Source organism: Zingiber officinale, chromosome 5B (assembly GCF_018446385.1).
Source record: "Zingiber officinale cultivar Zhangliang chromosome 5B, Zo_v1.1, whole genome shotgun sequence".
NCBI lineage: Eukaryota > Viridiplantae > Streptophyta > Magnoliopsida > Zingiberales > Zingiberaceae > Zingiber > Zingiber officinale.
In genome coordinates this window covers 10,162,631-10,181,345 of record NC_055995.1, presented here as the reverse complement: position 1 = coordinate 10,181,345, position 18,715 = coordinate 10,162,631, and the positions used below count along the sequence as shown (strand labels likewise).

General features: G+C 39.9%; 1 protein-coding gene across 2 annotated transcripts in view; it reads left to right on the top strand.

Annotated features, from left to right (window-relative positions):
• The first annotated feature begins 245 nt into the window (after positions 1-245).
• LOC121987238 (probable anion transporter 6) overlaps positions 246-18,715 on the top strand; it is a 41,046-nt gene continuing 22,576 nt past the window's right edge. For both annotated transcript variants that reach the window (XM_042541123.1, XM_042541122.1), the window contains exon 1: positions 246-299. The gene's annotated coding sequence lies outside the window, so the exon portion shown is untranslated. The remainder of the gene's footprint in view (positions 300-18,715) is intronic.

Below are 18,715 nucleotides of genomic sequence, written 5' to 3'. Positions count from 1 at the left end.
TTGAAACGACGGTCAACATCTTGTTTCTACTCTCCTTTCTCTTTTGTAGCTTCAAATTATTTGGATTCCTCATTCTCTTCGATGTTGCAATTTTGTGTGTTGAGTGAAGTGATATGTCGAAGGCGATGTTTGTCCGAGATCAGATCTGATCTGAATTAATTATACTTTCTTTTTATTTATATCTTTGGTAGTGTTTGATGTGTGATTTTGCTTCATTTAGGGTCTGAAAGTTGTGCGGAGATTGTTTGACATATCTAGTTGAGATCCCACTTGTAGGCGTGAAGACCAAGACTTTTGAGGTAATTTTGGCTTAGATTTGTATTTGAGGAAGGCTTTTATCCACTTGTTTCTATGAATCATGGTATTATATGCCCATATGCCCATACATTTTTGCTCGGCCTGAAATTTGGTTGTGTTTCATCCTTGGTTTTTATAACCGGTGTTTCAAGTCAATAAATATTATAATTGGGGAGATTCTATATTTGATATGAGTGTTTGGTTGCTTGTGGTTCTACATCTGTCAAACTTAATTGGTTAGTTTTGGTGTATAGATACAACTGTTAGTTTGTCTTTCAAGGAGTTGTTGCTAGTTGCAAGGTAGGTTCTTGTCGTTATGTCTTTCAAATCTTTGTATTTTTGTGTGTCGTAATCTATTCCCAACTTGCACAATAATGCTAGATTTCTTGGTGCTACTCCCTCTTATAGTTGTTATATTCATTTAGATGATTTTGAAAAGTGTTTATGTTATCATCATTATCAAACCGTGTTTGCCCAACAATTCAACACTTTATACAAGGTTATATATATCACTAGACTTTTAGAAAATCTTTACATCCTCCATAAATTAAAAGTGCTTAATAGGTTAAAATTTGATTCATTGTATTAGAGAGAAGTGCAATATAATGAGCTCATTCCTCTTTTGTTAGTTATAATAGTTAGTCATAATATTTTCTGCCAAAATTGTTAAGAGGACTTAGAGTTTTTATAATATATTCAAATCAATTTGAGGCTAAAGGGTGTACATCACATTTGGGGATGCGCCTACTGGTAGGGTCCCCTTTACCTTTATTGGAGATGGTAGGATAGGGCTTTAGTGGAGGTAGGGTAGGGTCTCCTTGAAGATTGTAGGATCTCGAGATTGATTGTAGGGTACCCATTAGAAGTTTATTTAATGGGTAATTGAGCTCTTGCTTTTTCATTTCATTTCAACTGAGCTCTTGGGGTTCCCGTTGGTCTGAAGCCTTATGTAGTAGGGTTCCTTTATTCAATTCATGGGATACCTTTAGGGGTATTTAGATACAAATGATAGAAAATTTGATGTACCCTAGCGAGGAGAAGAGCTAACACCTCTTATAAATACTAATTGGTTTCCATCATTAGTGATTGGTTGACCTCTTTTCTCATAAATTGAGAGTGACCTATTGTTTGAGTTCCTGCTCACTTCTTTTGAGTTCCAGCTATGAATAACGTTTTTCCTCATTTAAAAGACTGAGCCATTGACTTAAGTTAAAGTAAGGTAAGACTGAGCGATTACCCTCTTTTAGGCTTGGGGTTAGTGTAGGGGATCCTTGAGCTCTTAAGGATATTATTATATAGAAAAAGAGCGGTTGAGCTTTGGCTTTATGTCCATTAATAGAATAAGCTCGGTAGGATATGCATATTCATAGAATGCTCTTAATCGAATGAGCTCTTGAGCTCTTGGTATTCTATTTGAATTTCAGGACTAATAGAAATGAGCTCTTAAAAGGCTTAATCCAAAGAGCTCGGTAGGGAGATTTTCTGAGTTCGTTAATAGAATAAGCTCGGTAGGGTATAAGAAGGTAAGCTCATAAAAGAGAGATAGAGGTCCTCTTAAAGTTGAGGGTAAGCTCATAAAGAAAAAGGGTCCTCAAGGTTGAGGGTAAGCTCATAAAAGGTGCTCTTAAGCTCTTAAGGTTTAGTAGGGTAAGCTCAGGGTATTATAGGGAATGACATATTCGTTTCAGGTAATCTCCCTCCTGTAGGGTAGGAAAGAAATCCTTTCTGGATTAGTAGGGAAAAAAAAAGCTCCTTTGTGCGCGACTCTGTTCGATCCGTGTGCGCGACTCTTGCTGTTGGTATTAGCGGACTAGAGGGTTTCATTTAATATGAATTTGAATTTGCTACAGTGGGTTGATTCCTCATTTGGAGGGGTTGTTGAACCACATATTATTTGAATTTGTTACAGTTGGGGTAATTTCTTACTATAAAACAATATTTAATAGCTTAGAATAGGCTAAAAGCGATAGCGTTACAGCTAAGAATAGCTCAGTTCTGGGTTGAACTTCTGATGCCAGCTCAGAATAGGAATAGCTCAAAGGGATCAAACTCAAATATACCGTTAGGATGAGATGAGACTTATTTCACTTATAATGCCTTGACCTAACGGAATTCAGTGAGCTGAAAATGAAATGAGTTGAACTTATGATGCCAGCTTGGAATAGCTCAAGGGAACTCATAGGAATAGCTCAAGGGATTCAAAGAAAAAACATAAATGTTGTTAGTGAGCATGAAATTAGATTCAATTAGTTTAACTGAAGATGCACTCAAGGGATTCAAAGATACCTCATTTGTTGAGCATGAAATTAGCTCAACCTTGACTGACTTTGGCATTAGGGTTAGGAATTGATTTCGCAATTAGTTTCATTAATGTTCCTGTTATGCATTTGTGGAGCATGAAATTAGTTTGTTGAGCATGAAATTAGTTGAATTCGACTCTTACTTAACCTAGTTTGATAGAGACTCTGACGTACCCGCTAGATGAAAACGAGTGATTCTCCAACTTATATCCATAACACGTATATTCCCTACTCATATGACCCGACACTCGTGATCTCCGACTAGGGAATCAATCACTCCCTCACCTAGAACCAAGTATCCATCAAGAACCAAATGCCTTTAATGAATAGCTAGGAATAGAAGCTCAGAATAGCGTTATAGCTAGGAATAGAAGCTCAGTTACTACTTATTAATCACGAGGGGCGAAGAGCTGAGCCGACAGGCAAAGGGGCGAAGAGACAGACTGTAGGGGCTCATAAACTCCATAGGGGTTACGAGACTCCAGGGGTTCCTAGACAAAGACTGTAGGGGCTCATAAACTCCATAGGGGTTACGAGACTCCAGGGGTTCCTAGACAAAGACTGTAGGGGCTTAGAAACTGTAGGGGTTACGAGACAGTAGGAGTTCAGAGACGAGACTAAGAATAGCTTAGAATAGCTCGGTTAGTGTTACAGCTTCTTAATCAGTAGGCTAGGGTAGGGGTTAGACTAGAGTTTGACTCCAGATGACTCCTAGAGTTTCACTCCAGATAATAGAGACTAGGACGTACCGAGCTAAAATATACCTACAGGAACATTTGAGGAATGCTAAAGAAGAAATTAAGTGAGAAATCAATGCCTGTCAGTCCAATCAGACTCATATAAATCTTAGTTAAGCCAATCAATGCCAGTCATGGAAATCTGAGTTTACAAATGAGGAATCTAATTTCCTGCTCTGCCTAACTGGAAAGTCAAGGTTGAGCTCATCTCATTTTATTCCTTACGGGAACATTTGAGGTACGTCTGGCACATCTGAAGTTCAACTAACCCTTGAGTGCATCTGCAGTTAAACTCATTTTATGTTCAAGAAATGCGCATATAGGTTGAGGATATATTCTTTGAGTTATCTGGAGTTCATTCTCAGCTCACTAAATTCCTAACGAGTCATCAACTCAATCATTGACTCTATTTCCTAAGTCTCATTTCACTAACAACATTCAATCCCCCGGGTAAAGCCCTACCATACCAGGAAGGCTCACTCAATTAATTCCTAAGGGCAAAGTTTAGCTAGCTCATTTCATTTTATGCCTAAGGGTCTATTCGAGTCTCACGGTTTCGATCTATTCAGATATGATTACAGACAATAACGAATATGGAATTGAGTGTTCAAAGCATTAACTCATCTATCACACTCAAACTCTAGTTTAATGTGCACTGAGTTTAAATACCCTATTGAATTGAAATGGTTCAATGAGTAAATATCCCTTTTTTTCATTCGAACTTTAACCACAATAAAGTACCTCTTTTAGAGTTTCGAAGTCACCAGCACTTGTTTCCTAGTTCATTGTATTAAGAATCCGAATAGCTCATTCTATTAAGTAAGACCACGAGCGCGACGCACGAGATTCTGTTCTTCAATGCGGGTTCTATTTCCTTTCCGGATGAGTTTGTTTTTTCAACTAAGTTTCAATGAATTTCTTGAAAACAAGGAGCTCAACATTTATGTCTGACGGAACTTAATATAGGAGTCAGAATCCCTAGTTCTATCTATCTCATCTGCTGCGTAACATTGATTTCCGACGTCATTAATCCAATCACTGTTATCGTAATTCAGAGTCTCTGTAGCTCAACTTATTTGATTCTATTTGCTTTTTAATAGAAAAGAAGTGTATATTTTATTTGCTTCTCTTTTTTTTTTTCATAACTTATTTGAGTCTTCAACAAATGCATTTATGCTTTTAGGATAGGTTTTTTTGTCGCCAGGGTTCTCTTTAGTTTTTGCATGAGGCCAGGTCAGGGTTCTCTTTAGTTCTCGCATGAGGTGTCTGGCTATTCCCATCTCAATAGTCAGATTCTGAGTCTGACTAGCCCTTTCTTAAACTCACAATTCAAGTGTCTTTACTAGCTATAAGTCTGAAAAGCCCATTTGACTATCAGTTTACTATCTACCTTTCCTTTCTCCAAAGCTCATTTCTCTATCTCCCTTTCAGAAAAGTCCATTTGACTAGCTACCTCACTTCCCTATCTATCCTTTTTTTTGTCCAGTATGAAAGCACAAGACCTACTCCCTTCCTAGTTCTTTTCAGTGTCTGACTATCTGTCAGGAACCTTTCTATCAGCTACCTTTCCATGGGGTAGCTTTCTGTATAAACGTACTCTCTTCCACCTGAGGAAGAAAAGAGTTTCTACCAAGAATCAAATCCGGAAGCCTAGTTCTTATTCTACCTGTGAATTATGGTTTCCTACCTGTACCTGTGAATAAGAGTTTCCATATTCTGAATAGTTTATGACCGGATTGACCCATCTTTCTTTTTATCCCACATGTTTCACCTTAGTAGTATTTCACTATCTTTTCTTTGACTCCTACCTGTCCTACCTGACTATGATTTTTGAATTACTATCTCTATCTTGCTTATCTGATCTTTCCCTCTCTCTATATCAGAGATATCTGATCTGTCTGTCTGATCTTTCCTTCATAGCTGACCAATTCAACCCGAGTGAGATCTTCTGAATGGACGTATGTATCGGCGTTTCGCGAGTCTGCGTCTTCCCTATATCTACTACTGAAGCTAGCTCTGAAGGAGTCTACTTGTAGCAGCACCTAGCTGTAGTCTACTTTTTTCACCAGCAGCACTTGTAAGAATTTTGATTTGCTCATTACTCTTAATGCAATGCTTCCTCTCATTAATATTCATTACTGCTTCATTGATTAATGACTCTTAAGTTTTCGTTTCCTCATTACTTCGAACGCTGAGCAAAAGTCCAGTCAATCTGGAGGATCGCACTGGCAACAGGTAAATCTCCTGAGTGGAGTAGGTGAGGACGCGTTCTCCGTAGAGGGAACAGTAGGCGTCGGGTCAACCTAGGGTTTCCGGTAGGAAATCCGAAGTCAGACTCGGACAGTCCGGAGATTGTCAAAATATTATTCATCATATTTCTGTGCTAACTTTGTTTTGCATGATTTGTGTTTGGGACTAACACATTTTGCAAGAACAAAGAAGCACATTTGACCTCGGATGAACAGTGTCCGAGGCGCCTCTATGGGGCTTCGAGGCGCCTCGGGTGCAAGCCGAAGCCAGCTGTCCAGAGGAGCTGGAGGCGCCTCGGAGGAAGCTGGAGGCGCCTTGGACCAGGACTTGCCGCTGTAAGTATTCCTTGACTTAATAATTTAGTTAATTACTTGTTACGCAAATTAGTAAAATCAAACCTTAAGGTTAAGTTGTTGGTGTAATATCCCTCAGGTCAAGGTTGACCTGGTTGACCAAGCTTGAGTCTTGGTTTGGGTTTCGATGTTTGACAATACAAGACTTCGATGATATGGACAAGTGCAGGTGCAGTTGTTCATTTGGGGAGATTGTTTGGTGCAATTCCCCTCTGATCAGGGTCTGATCAGGTTGGTTGAAGAAGAGTCAAGCAGGTCAAGGTTGACCAGATACTTGACTGGGAAGTCCTAACTGGGATGATAGGCAGAAGGAAAATCCTAGTAAGTGAAGCCAGGTGAAAGACCTAGTGAATGAAGCTAGGCAGCTTGAAAGTCCTAGTGAGTGAAGCTAGGCAGTTTGAAAGTTCTGGTGAGTGAAACCAGGCAGAGGAAAATCCTGGTGAAAATCCTAGTGAGTGAAGCTAGGTGAAAGACCTGGTGAGTGAAGCCAGGCAGAAGAAAAGTCCTGGTGAGTGAAGCCAGGCAGAGGAAAGTCCTAGTGAGTGAAGCTAGGCAGAAGGGAAGTCCTGGTGAGTGAAGCCAGGCACAGGGAAATCCAGATGGGTCAAGGTTGACCAGACATCTGGTGAAAGTCCAAGTAGGTCAAAGGGATTGACCGGATACTTGGCACGAGGAAGAAAAATCCAAGTAAGTCAAAGGGATTGACCGGATACTTGGAAAGAGGAGAAAAGTCCAAGTGGGTCAAAGGGATTGATCAGACACTTGGTGAGAGAGTCCTAGCTGGTCAAGGGTGACCGGATGCTAGGTTTTATGTACCAACAAGTCATGGTTGACTGGATGTTGGTTTAGGGGGCTTTGGACTTGGTTTTGGGCAAAAACCAACATCTGGATTGATCAGCTGATTGATCCAGCAGATCTGGATTGATCAGCCGATTGATCCAGCAGATTTGGATCGATCAGTGGATCGATCCAGTCAATCTGGATTGAACAGCCGATCAATCCAACAGATCTGGATCGATCGACCGATCGATTGGGTGAGTCCCCGCGAACAGAACTCCTCTGGATCGATCAGTGGATCGATCCAGAGGTCCCACTCGATCGGTGGATCGATTGGGAGCTGCTGTTTATGCACGATAAGCCCTGGATCGATCCACCAATCGATCCAGGCTATTCCAGAGAGCACAGAAGCGCTCTGGATCGATCGGTTGATCGATCCAAAGCTTCCCCGATCGATTGGGAGCAATCCAATTGATCGGGATCCGACCGTTGGCGTCGTATTTAGCTGCAGGAGAGCGTTTCCTTCAGTAGAACTCTCAGAACTTACACGACTTCATCTCAGATCTTCACCAGTGATCACAGAGCTTCTCCACAGGGTTCTCACCGCCAGTTCATGAAGCTCTTGGAGGTTTTTCCAAGTCAAGAGGCGGATCTACAACAAGAGGAAGAAAGCTAGGGTTAGGGTTTTCTATACTCATTGTAAGCTTTTGCTTGTATTTGTGTATCCTTTCCCTTTCTTCTTGTAGTGTGAACTTGTAGGGCTTCTCCGACTTCGGTAGTTACCGAAAAGGAGTGTTTATTAGTGGAGGTGTGTGTGAGTGTGTGGATCCTTGGACTAGTCACCTCCTTTGGAGGTGAATACCAAGTAAATCTACTTGTTAGCGTTGTGTGTGTTGTTTCTTGTATATTTTCGCTGCACATCTTTGAAGAAACAAGCAACGCCGACCACGAGCACACGACGAGCTATTCACCCCCCCTCTAGCTACATATTTGGTCCCAACAAGTGGTATCAGAGTGAGGCCGCTCTTCACGGGAATCATCGCCGGAAGGGGCAAACATAACAAGAAGAGCTAGAGGGTGAAGAAGTTGGAGCAAAATTTTTCAAAGTCAAAGAATTCAAGAAGCTCAACTTCAAGATGCAATTCGAAGATGGACTTGGATTTGACACAAGGGTGGCTCCACCGTACACATCTACAAGCTTCGATCTTTGGAAATCAAGGATCGAAAACTTCTTAATGGTGAAGATAGAGCAATGGTTTGCTCTAATGGAAGGCTTCGAGGCTCCAAGAAATTCAAAGGGCAAAGTTCTCAAGAGGAGCAAATAGAGCCCGGAGCAAGTCCAGAGGTGCGAAGCAAATGACAAGGTAACCAAATTATTGGTTAATTTATTACCTAGCACAATTCTATGCAAAATTGGACAATATGAAGATGTCAAAGAGCTTTGGAGCAAATTGGCTAAGCTCCATGAAGAACCCTCCACTGTACCGAATCAAGAGGAATCCAAAGAGGGCGACTCATTGGAGCAAGACCAAGAGGAGGACTCCGAAGTTGAGAGATGCTTAACTTCCGAAGAAGAGGAAGTCCAAGAAGCTTCATCTTCAGAGGAATGCAATGAAAAGGGCAAGGAGGGAGCATACTCCTTGTTCCATATACAAGATGAAGATGAAGAAGCCTCCACCTCTAGGATTGAGGGGGAGCAATCTTTGGTGACGCCGGATCAAGAAGAAGGAGAAGCTTCTACATCTGGGGTCAAGAGAAGAAGTGGAGGAAGAAGCTTCCACCTCCACAAATCAAGCTAAATCAATGGGAGGAAAATCAATTGCGGATCAAGAGGAAGCCTCTACCTCCGGATCCAAAGGAGAAAGTGTCAACCCTACACATGAAGGTATAAGTGTGTCAATTAATAATAAAAATCATATCATATGCTTTGAATGTAGGGAACATGGGCATTACAAGAGTAAATGCCCTAAATTGGCCAAGAAGAAGGGCTAAGTGGCACAAAAGGGCAAGGAGAAGCCCAAGGAGACCATCCCCAATACAAAGAAGAGCAAGGAGCACATTATGTGCTTCTCTTGCAATCAAAAGGGGCATTACCAAAGTCACTGCCCTAAGGGGAAGAAGGTGGTCAAGTCTCAAGGAGAAAGCTCAATTCAAGGGGGAGCCTCCAAGGTGAAAAGAAAGGTAACTTTTATTGAGCCTACCCCTTTAAATTATGGTAAAAAGCATGCTAGTTCAAGTTTATATTATTTTAATGCTATTTATCATGAAAATAGGAGGCATGATAAAGTTAAGGAAAATCATGTAGCTTATCATGCTAAAACCTCACAACCTAGGTTTAGAAAGGTAGATAGGAATTTAGGCAAGAGCCCTAAGGATTCTAGGTATTTGCCTAAAAAGAAGAAAAATCAAGGTTTTTGTGAAAAATCTAAGGTTGAAGAATTATGGAAGGAAAATCAAGTCTTAAGGTCAAGACTTGACAAATTAGAGAGGACTCTTAGAAAAATCACAAATATGACACAAGAGTCTAAGAGTAAAAACCTAGATCTAGAAGTATCAAAGTGTGTTCAGACTGCACTAGGCACCAAACTCAAGTTCAGCACAGCCTTCCATCCTCAGACTGATGGACAGACAGAGCGAGTGAATCATATTTTAGAGGATATGCTCAGGGCTTGTGCACTAGATTTCAAGGGAAATTGGTACAAGTATCTATGCTTAGCTGAGTTTGCCTACAACAACAGTTATCAGGCGACCATCAAGATGGCACCTTATGAGGCGTTGTATGACAGGAAGTGCAGATCACCTATTTGTTGGCAAGAAGAAGGTGAGAGAAAAGAAATGGAAGTAGAGCTGGGCATTCAGACAGAGCTGATAGATGAGACTACTCAGGCTATCCAGAAGATCAGACAGAGGATTGAGACTGCCCAGAGTAGACAGAAGAGTTATGCTGACACACGCCGTAGGCCACTTGAATTCCAAGTAGGGGATTCAGTTTTTCTCAAGGTTGCTCCTATGAAGGGAGTGATGAGATTTGGCAAGAAGGGCAAACTAAGTCCCTGCTATGTAGGACCTTACCTGATCATAGAGAGGATTGGGAAAGTAGCTTACAGGCTGGACTTACCACAAGACATGTCAGCAACACACAATGTATTTCATGTCTCCATGCTAAAGAAGTGTCTCCATGACCTGAGCCAAGTGATTCAGCCTCAGTCAGTGTAGATCCAAGAGGATCTTAGTTATGAGAGCAGACCTACACAGATAGTCGACAGAGCAGTCAAGAGACTAAGAAATAAAGAAGTACCACTAATGAAGGTCATCTGGTAGAACCAGAAGCATGAGGAATTCACTTGGGAGCGGGAGGACAGTATCAGACAGAAATATCCAGAGCTATTCTAAGTTCGAGGATGAACTTTTTATAAGGTATAGGGGATTATAACGACCCAATTTTCCCTATTTCAAGTCCTAAATGTCCTCAAAAATACCTGGAAATGCTTTAAAAATATTATAGATATTTTTAGAAATTTTTGGAATATTTTTATGCAATTTTTGGAGGTCGTTTGGTATTTTTACTAAGCGAAGGAAAGTTTGACAAAAAAATATCCAAGTCGAGATTTGAAATGGAGAACTCAGGTTATGTAGAGATTCGCTTAACCAACTGATCCAGCGATCATTTCTTATTAAAAAAGGAGAAAAAGTTTATTTCAGCAGTAGTTAGAAAATAGAAGAATAAAAAGGAAGGAAAATGGTTGCCACCAGGATTCGAACCCACAACCTCGACCCGAACCGAACCGCAACCGAACCCAGAACCAACTAGTCTACGGTGGTTTTGTGATTAAGAAGGGAAGCGGATTTATTTAAGCACTTTATACAAGGTTATATATATATCACTAGACTTTTAGAAAATCTTTACATCCTTCATAAATTAAAAGTGCTTAATAGGTTAAAATTTGATTCATTGTATTAGAGAGAAGTGCAATATAATGAGCCCATTCCTCTTTTGTTAGTTCTAATAGTTAGTCATAATATTTTCTACCAAAATTGTTAAGATGACTTAGAGTTTTTATAATATATTCAAATCAATTTGAGGCTAAGTCCTAATCTTGCTCACTTGTAAATATGTGTAAGGAGATTACCTAGGTCTTCAAGTGGAAAATGTTGGGTTCTTCGGGCCGCGAAAATCGCTTTTTCGCGTCGCGGAAACCCCGAAAGACCCAAAGCCGTAGATCCGTGCAAAGATTCGTATACAAAATTCGAAAAACTATTTCTTGTACGAGTTCAAAACCGATCTACTACTTAGATCTACGAGAAAAAGTTTACCCTTGTAGCGATGCCCTTCGCGTTCCCGCTCGTCCAAATGATGCCGGATCTCAAGACCGTCAAGCACCGGTCCTCTAGAAGTATCCACACGGACACACTAGATGGAGATGACCAAAAACCAAGGTGTGCTAGCACCTATGTGGTTCGGCCAAGGGAGGAGGAGAGGGAGAGGGAGAGCTTGAGAGGAAGAAGGAGGAAGATGCACACTTGAATGGGAAAAATGAAATTCCCACCCAAAACCAAGTGGCCGGCCACTTTCAAAAACTCACCAATTAATTGCATTAATTGCAATTAATATGAAACCATTACCAATTAATTGCATTAATTGCAATTAATATGAAACCATTAAGAGAGTGGTCTTGTAACTTCCATGAGGTGGCACCCATGATGATATGGAACATCATTATTGGTCCACCTAATGCCAACTCACCAATGAGGTGGCAAAAGGTCAAGTCAAAATTGACCTTTGGTCTTCCTTCTCAAGTCAAGTCAAACTTGACTCAATCTCTACCATGGTGGATCTAATCTAACCATTTGATTCGAGCCAACTTAATATAATGAATATAATTCATTAAATTGAATTGATTCAATGAGTCAAAATCAAAATCAGACTCATTTAACACATGAATCAACTTGAGTCGAACTCAAGTTAGCCCAATTAGGGTTACTCTTAATCCAATTTGATTCATCAAATGAATCTAATCCTCTTGGTTCATCAAATGAACCTAATCTCCACCTAATTGTCCTAAGTGTGTGACCCTATAGGTTCTTGTAACGTTGGCAATGCCCTAAACCCATTTAGGAGCATAAGTAATGAGCGGTATCTAGCAACACATCATTACTACCCAAGTTACAAGAATGTCGAGATCCGACATCACCTTGTGACTACCAATTGTGACTACTAACAAAATATGTGACATTATCCTTCTATCCTAGACATCTATATTGATCAATGTGAGGCATAGACCGTGTCATCCTCTAATCAATCTAAATCTTGAACTCCAAGTAGACGCACTCGATCAAATGAGCTCAACATCTAATGTTGACTCATTTGGGCATGGCCATGCACTTAGTGGTCTCACTCTATCAAGAATAGCGATGTCGCTCCCGTCATATGGGAGGGATAGATCCCATCTACATCACTCACATCCCTCTGCATAATTTGTTATATACCCAGTAATCGCCTTTATAGTCCACCCAGTTACGGGTGACGTTTGACGAAACCAAAGTACATAACTCCTTATGTAGGGATCCATGGTGACTTCAGGTCTAAGGACTAATAGTCATACTAATAGCCACATGAGAAAGTATATGACACTCATATAACGATCCATGATACTTTCTCATGGCGGATCATTCAGTATACATTCTCTAATGCATACCCATGTGTCAGCTTGATATCTCTATATCCATGACTTGTGAGATCAAGTCATCGAGCTGACCTACATGCTAGTCTTATTGTATTAACATTGTCCCTGAATGCTAATACTCGACTAGGAATGATTTAGAGTAGTGTTTCCTATATCATCTCACTATCGATTCAACTAATCGATTGATATAGGTATGAACCTTCTACTCAAGGACGCTATTATACTTAGTCTATTTGGCACTAATATAAATAAGTATAATAACCAAACAAATGCCTTTATTAATAAACAAGAATATGATATACATGAGTCCATACAATCATCAAATGATTGGCTCTAGGGCTCTAACTAACAATCTCCCACTAGCACTAGTGCCAATCAGTATAGGCTCTAAGGCCTAAAGACTTAGTGTGACCTTCAATCTTCCTCTGTGCCAAAGCCTTGGTCAAGGGATCTGCGATGTTAGCCTCTGTAGGTACTCTGCAAATCTTCACATCTCCTCTATCGATAATCTCTCGAATGAGATGGAAGCGCCGTAGTATGTGCTTGGTCCGCTGTGTTAGAATGTATACTAAAAGCCTAGCTTTTGGTATAAATATTTATCTAGAAATAAGAATCACATTGGTCAAAAGTCTACATTTATGATAAATGTAGTTGCTCAATTAATTTATATTGTAGATAACATGGTGTGTGGTGTCACACACAGAAGATCATGTTATTGGTTCCTTATAAATTATAAACAGTAGCTCACGACCAAGATGGAAAGGAACAAACCATTGGAAGGTCGTAGTGTAATTAGGTATTAATATATCTTAACTATATAATTACACTAGTACACTTAGAGTGTATTGAGTAGGACCATTTGAGGTCGTTCCTTTTATACTGACCTTATAAAGGAACAAAGACCTCAGTTATTATGGAAGTGTGTGCTCTTAATCCTAATATAATAACAAGCACATATATTTGATATTTATTTCTTTAATTTATCAATGGGTGAGATTTAGTTCGATGAATCAATAAGCCCGATAAGTTGGGAAATGATATCACTTATAGTGTGTGTTGTTGATTATAGAAGGAAACTGTGTCCTAGTAATCTAGGTTGAGAATGTCCCCAAGAGGAGCTCATAAGGATTGTCATGTTAAACCCTGCAGGTGGACTTAGTCCGACATGATGATGAAGTTGAGTGGTACTACTCTTGGAGCTAGATATTAATTAAGTGAGTTGTCAGTAACTTACTTAATTAGTGGACATTTGTTATCTTAAACACAGGGAGACTAACACACTCATAATAAGAAGGAGCCCAAAATGTAATTTGGGATTGGTGCGGTAGTTCAATAATAGTTCTCTAGTGGAATGAATTATTATTGATAAAATTAAGTTGTGTGTTACGAACACGGGATGCTTAATTTTATCGGGAGACCAAAACCAATTCCTCCTCTCGGTCCCTATCGTAGCCTCTAGTATATAGAGATTTATACCCACCGCATACCCACCTTCTTACCCATCCAATGGGGCCAGCCAAGCTAGCTTGGAACCCAAGCTAGGGCCGACCAAGACCAAGTGGATGAGTTAAGTTGGTGGCCGGCCAAAGCTTGGGTCCCAAGCTTAGGTGGCCGGCCACTAGAATATTAAAAAGGATTTTTATTAAAATTATTTCTTATGTGGATATCATGTTTTTAAAAGAGAGTTTAAAAATTAAAAATTTCCTTTTATAGCTTTCTACAAAAGATTAAGAGAAGAGATTAATCTCTTTCTTTATTTGTAGTTTAAAAGGATGGTTTTAATTTTGGTAAAACTTTCCTTATTTGTAAATCATCTATATGTTTAAAGAGAGTTTAAAATTTGAAATCTTTCCTTATTTGTTGATTAAAGGAGGATTTTAAATTTTAAGAAAACTTTCCTTTTAAACATGTTCATGATTTAAAGAAAGTTTAAAATTAAATATTCTCTTTTATAAGTTTCTACAAGAGATTAAGAAAAGATTTGATATCTTTCCTTATTTGTAGATTAAAAGAGATTTTAATTTTTAGAGATAACTTTCTTTTATCCACATGTTTAAAGAAAGATTTTAATTTATTAAATTTCCTTTTTATAAACCAATCATGAAGGATAAAAATTATTGAGAAATTTTATAAAATTCCGGAAGCAAATAAGGAAGTTTTAATTGGTGTTTAAAATTTTATTTGCTTGGAGTTTTTTCTTGTGGTCGCCATTATAAAATTGAGAAAGGAAATTATTTTTAATTAAATAAATTTTCCTTTTCAATGGCAAAAGAATTAAGGAAGTTTGTATTAAAATTTCCTTATTTGCCAAGATCAAGGATTATAAAAGAGGGGGTAGAGGAGGCTTCATGGCTAATGAATCTATTCTATTTTTCTCTCCCTCTTTTCTTCTTCTTGTGGCCGGCCCTAGCCTTTCTCCTTTCTTCTCTTTTGGTGGCCGAACCATACATCTCTTGGAGCTCTTGTTGGTGGCCGGACCTAGGAAGGAGAAGAAGAAGAGGAGGAAGCCTCATCTTGAAGATCCCTTGGAGTATTGGTGGTGATCAAGTTCTTCTTCCTTGGAGGTGGTTCTTCTTGTGGCCGAACCTTGCTTGGAGAAGAAGAAGGTGCGTGGTGGTTCTCGTCTCGGAAGATCGTCGCCCACACGACGTCCGGGATAAGAAGAGGAATACGGTAGAAGATCAATGTAAAGCCCGAAAAATTCCCAAATTTATTTTAGAAATATTCTAGGATTTTTCTGGAATTTTTAGATATTTTTCCGGAATTTTCCGAGTAGCGGAAGTAGCAAAAAGAAATATAAGCGTAAAACGGCCTAGGCGGGGATTGAACCCGAGACCTATGATTTAGAGGGACAATGTCATAACCAGTTGACCCAGCAGGGCTGTGCTGAAAGGGAAGGGGAACGATTATATTTAAGTTGGGTTTAGCCGAATTAACCACTTAATATAAATAGAAGGTTTAAGTGGGTTTGGTTTATTATTGCTTGGTTCGGCAACCTTCTCCCTCTCCAAACCCTCAACGCCGACGCCACCCTCTCCTCTCCCTCACGCACGGCACACCAAGCCCCAAGGGCTCTCGGTTCACCTTCCGGCGACGACTCCTACACGAAAGAGGTTCTTCTCCGCGAGAGGAACGCGAAGACGTTAGCGGTTCGTCGAGAGGACCATTTCCACCGGAGTTTTAGCGGATAAATCGTAAGAAAACCTTACGATTGAGGTAAGAAACCCCTCACCTGCAGTATAATAGCTCCGTTTGGTTTTCTACGCATTAGTTTGGCTATATGCAGGTTTTTCCGACACATAGGGTGGGTTTAAACCCTCCTCGAGGATTAGGGATCTAGTTGAGCACCTCTAGATGGGCCGGACGCGTTGGTCTCCTTTAGTTGGAGATTCTAGACGTTGTCGGGTGCCTAGAGGTGATCTCCCTATTAGAGGAGAGAGTTGGAGCACACCAAGTGTTCGGTAAAATGTTAGTATAGCTAGAATACCACCTCAGTATGTTTAATAGCTCAGTTAAATGCATTAGGAGCATTTAAAACAGCACATTAGTTTTAGTTCCGTTTATTACAGCTTATATGTATCAGATATCCAATGGGTGGGCTCCCACAGTCGCCTCTAGGTTCAGACAACCTAGCTCTAGGTTCAGATAACCTAGAAATAGCATGTTATATCAGTTAGCTATAGATATCAGTATTTTATTTTCAGTGGCACTGTACCGGATCAGATATCCGTTGGGCTGGACTCCCACAGTCGTCCCTAGGTTTAGATAACCTAGTTAACCCTACTAAATTCGGGACTTGCAAACCCGGGTCCAGTTAGGGATGCGCGCACAGCAAGTACAGTTGCCGGGCCCAACAGCATGTTTATTATTTTCACTTATTATGTATTAGATTTCAAAACTCAAAATCAGTTATGCTAATTGAGTTTGTTTCCAGTTACAGATTTAGTTTCAGTTAGTTTAGCTTATATTTAGTTCATGTTATCATGCTTAGATACTAGTATGCCATGATTAGTCTTAACCATTATGCTTGTATGATCATATGACATGTTTATATGTTATGCTTTATGACTTCAGTACTCCATGTCTTAGCAAGTTCAGTGCATATTTTCAAATAGCATGATTTAAAAGCATATTGCATCGAATGCATGATTTTGTGAGGTAGATGGTTTCTTACTAAGCTTGTTAGCTTACAGATACTACTTTTCTTATACTGCAGATAAAGGTAAAGGAAAAGTGGACTAGCAGTGGGGGCTGGAGGGCAATGCGAAGATGGTTTGTGTGTGTGGAACTGGAATGAAAGATCTTAGGGATCTAACGAGCTTTATTTATGCATTAGAACTCTTTAGCATTTACTTTCAGCACTTTCAGTTTATTAGTTTGATACTGTCGTTTTCATGCACGTTAAGTTGTTAAAATGTGTTTTAGTGAGTGAAATGCCATGAACCAGTTTAGAATTGTCACTACCTGTTATTAGAATAGTTTATTATGCAGTAGGTAGTTGTTGGATTGTATTTTGGCACACCGGAGTCCTGAAATCAGAATTCCCGGCCGAAATCAGACACTGATCGGTCTCCAGACCGATCAGTGCCTGAGCAGTGCCACTGGATCGGTCAGCCGACCGATCCAGACGAATACAGTACGCTACTGTATCCTCCTGGATCGGTCGGCAGACCGATCCAGGTCGAGACAGTAGCGTCCCAGGAGATTTCGAGTGCCTGGATCGGTCTGCCGACCGATCCAGACATACCTGGATCGGTCTGCCGACCGATCCAGCGCAATACAGTAGCTTCCGGAGAATTCCCAGGTTCCTGGATCGGTCTGCCGACCGATCCAGACATACCTGGATCGGTCTGCCGACCGATCCAGCTGGGGACAGAAGCGTAGCAGGTCTGATCGATCCGTGGATCGATCAGCAGTCAGCTGGGAAGTAAATTATGAGTCCCTAGCTCAGTTGGGATGTTCAGTTTCCCCTCTTTAGCACATGTACACCAGCAAGGGAGGTCTTTAGACCTTCCTTATCAGCTGTCTTAGTTATAGTAGACTAAAATTTTAATTAGACCAGTTTTCCGCACAGTATAGTTTAGCATTAACTGTAGCGATCCGCCTTACAGCCTAGTAGTAGAAGGTGGGTCGTTACAATCAAGAGGTTTTTCTAAAAGGTATAACTAGTAATTTTTCTTTCCGCATCATACTAGTTATTTTTGGAAATAATACTAAATACAAGAGGCTTACGTTCTAGTGTTTCGAATATGGTTTTTCGAAGTTGTGTTCTTTTGTTTCTTTCTTTTCCTTGTGATTTGATTGTTCTCTTTGGTTAACCTAAAGTTATTTTAGGAAATTAAATATTAGCTTTCTATTAACGGTTTTGTCTAGTCGGTGGTGGTTGCTCCCATATCCAAGAAGGCCATGTGCCTCGCCACGTCAGTACTGGGAACCTTTTATGGAAATTAATATTTAATGGAATTAATAACTTAAGGTGACTTGGATCAAACGTGTTAAGTTCCGCAGGAGATCCAAGTTAAAACCTAAAAGAACAAATAGATTAAGTTTTGGATCAAACGTGTAAAGTTCCGCAGGCGATCCAAAATTTAATTTAAAAGAACACATGGTAGCTAGGAAAAGGTTCAGACCTTTGTACAAAAATTTTGTACAGTGGAACCTATAGGTTTTCCGAGTAGCAACCAACAATTGGTATCAGAGCTAGGGTTTTGTCTCTGTGTATTTGGTATTAGTTTAATTATGCACATGTCATACATAATTTAGGCAGGATAATAGTAGGATGTGCTAACTTTGTGGATGCAGGATCCAACTATTATGGCTTATAGTTATTATGTGTGTGATTGGACCCTTGGACATGTCAAGGGCATTTTATTGTGTGTGCATGATTGTATTATAAAATACAGCAGGAGTTGTATTTAGTTTTATTAGGATTTTATTTTTGATCTAGATACATGTACATTCCTTTTATGGAATATAGGATCAAAAATGTAAAATTCTATTTATGTCGCGGATCAAATCTTGCAAAGCGTGGAACCTTCTATGGACCAGAGGCGCAGCGGAACTAGGAGCAAGATGGATGTGACAGTTAGACCCAGTGGCGGTGGCCAAATATGGCAGCAGCTTGGGATGACAACACACGGAAGACAACTAGAGATAAAAGCCATAATAGTTGAAAATTAGATTTTCTATTTATTGCTTTTATATTGTGTTGTGTGTGCATGTTAGTTTACAAGTTTAGTAGGCTAGTATAGTTAAAATTCCTCATTAATAAATAACTAAGTGGGAGAGGGATTTTTAAGTAAATCCCATGGTCTCCA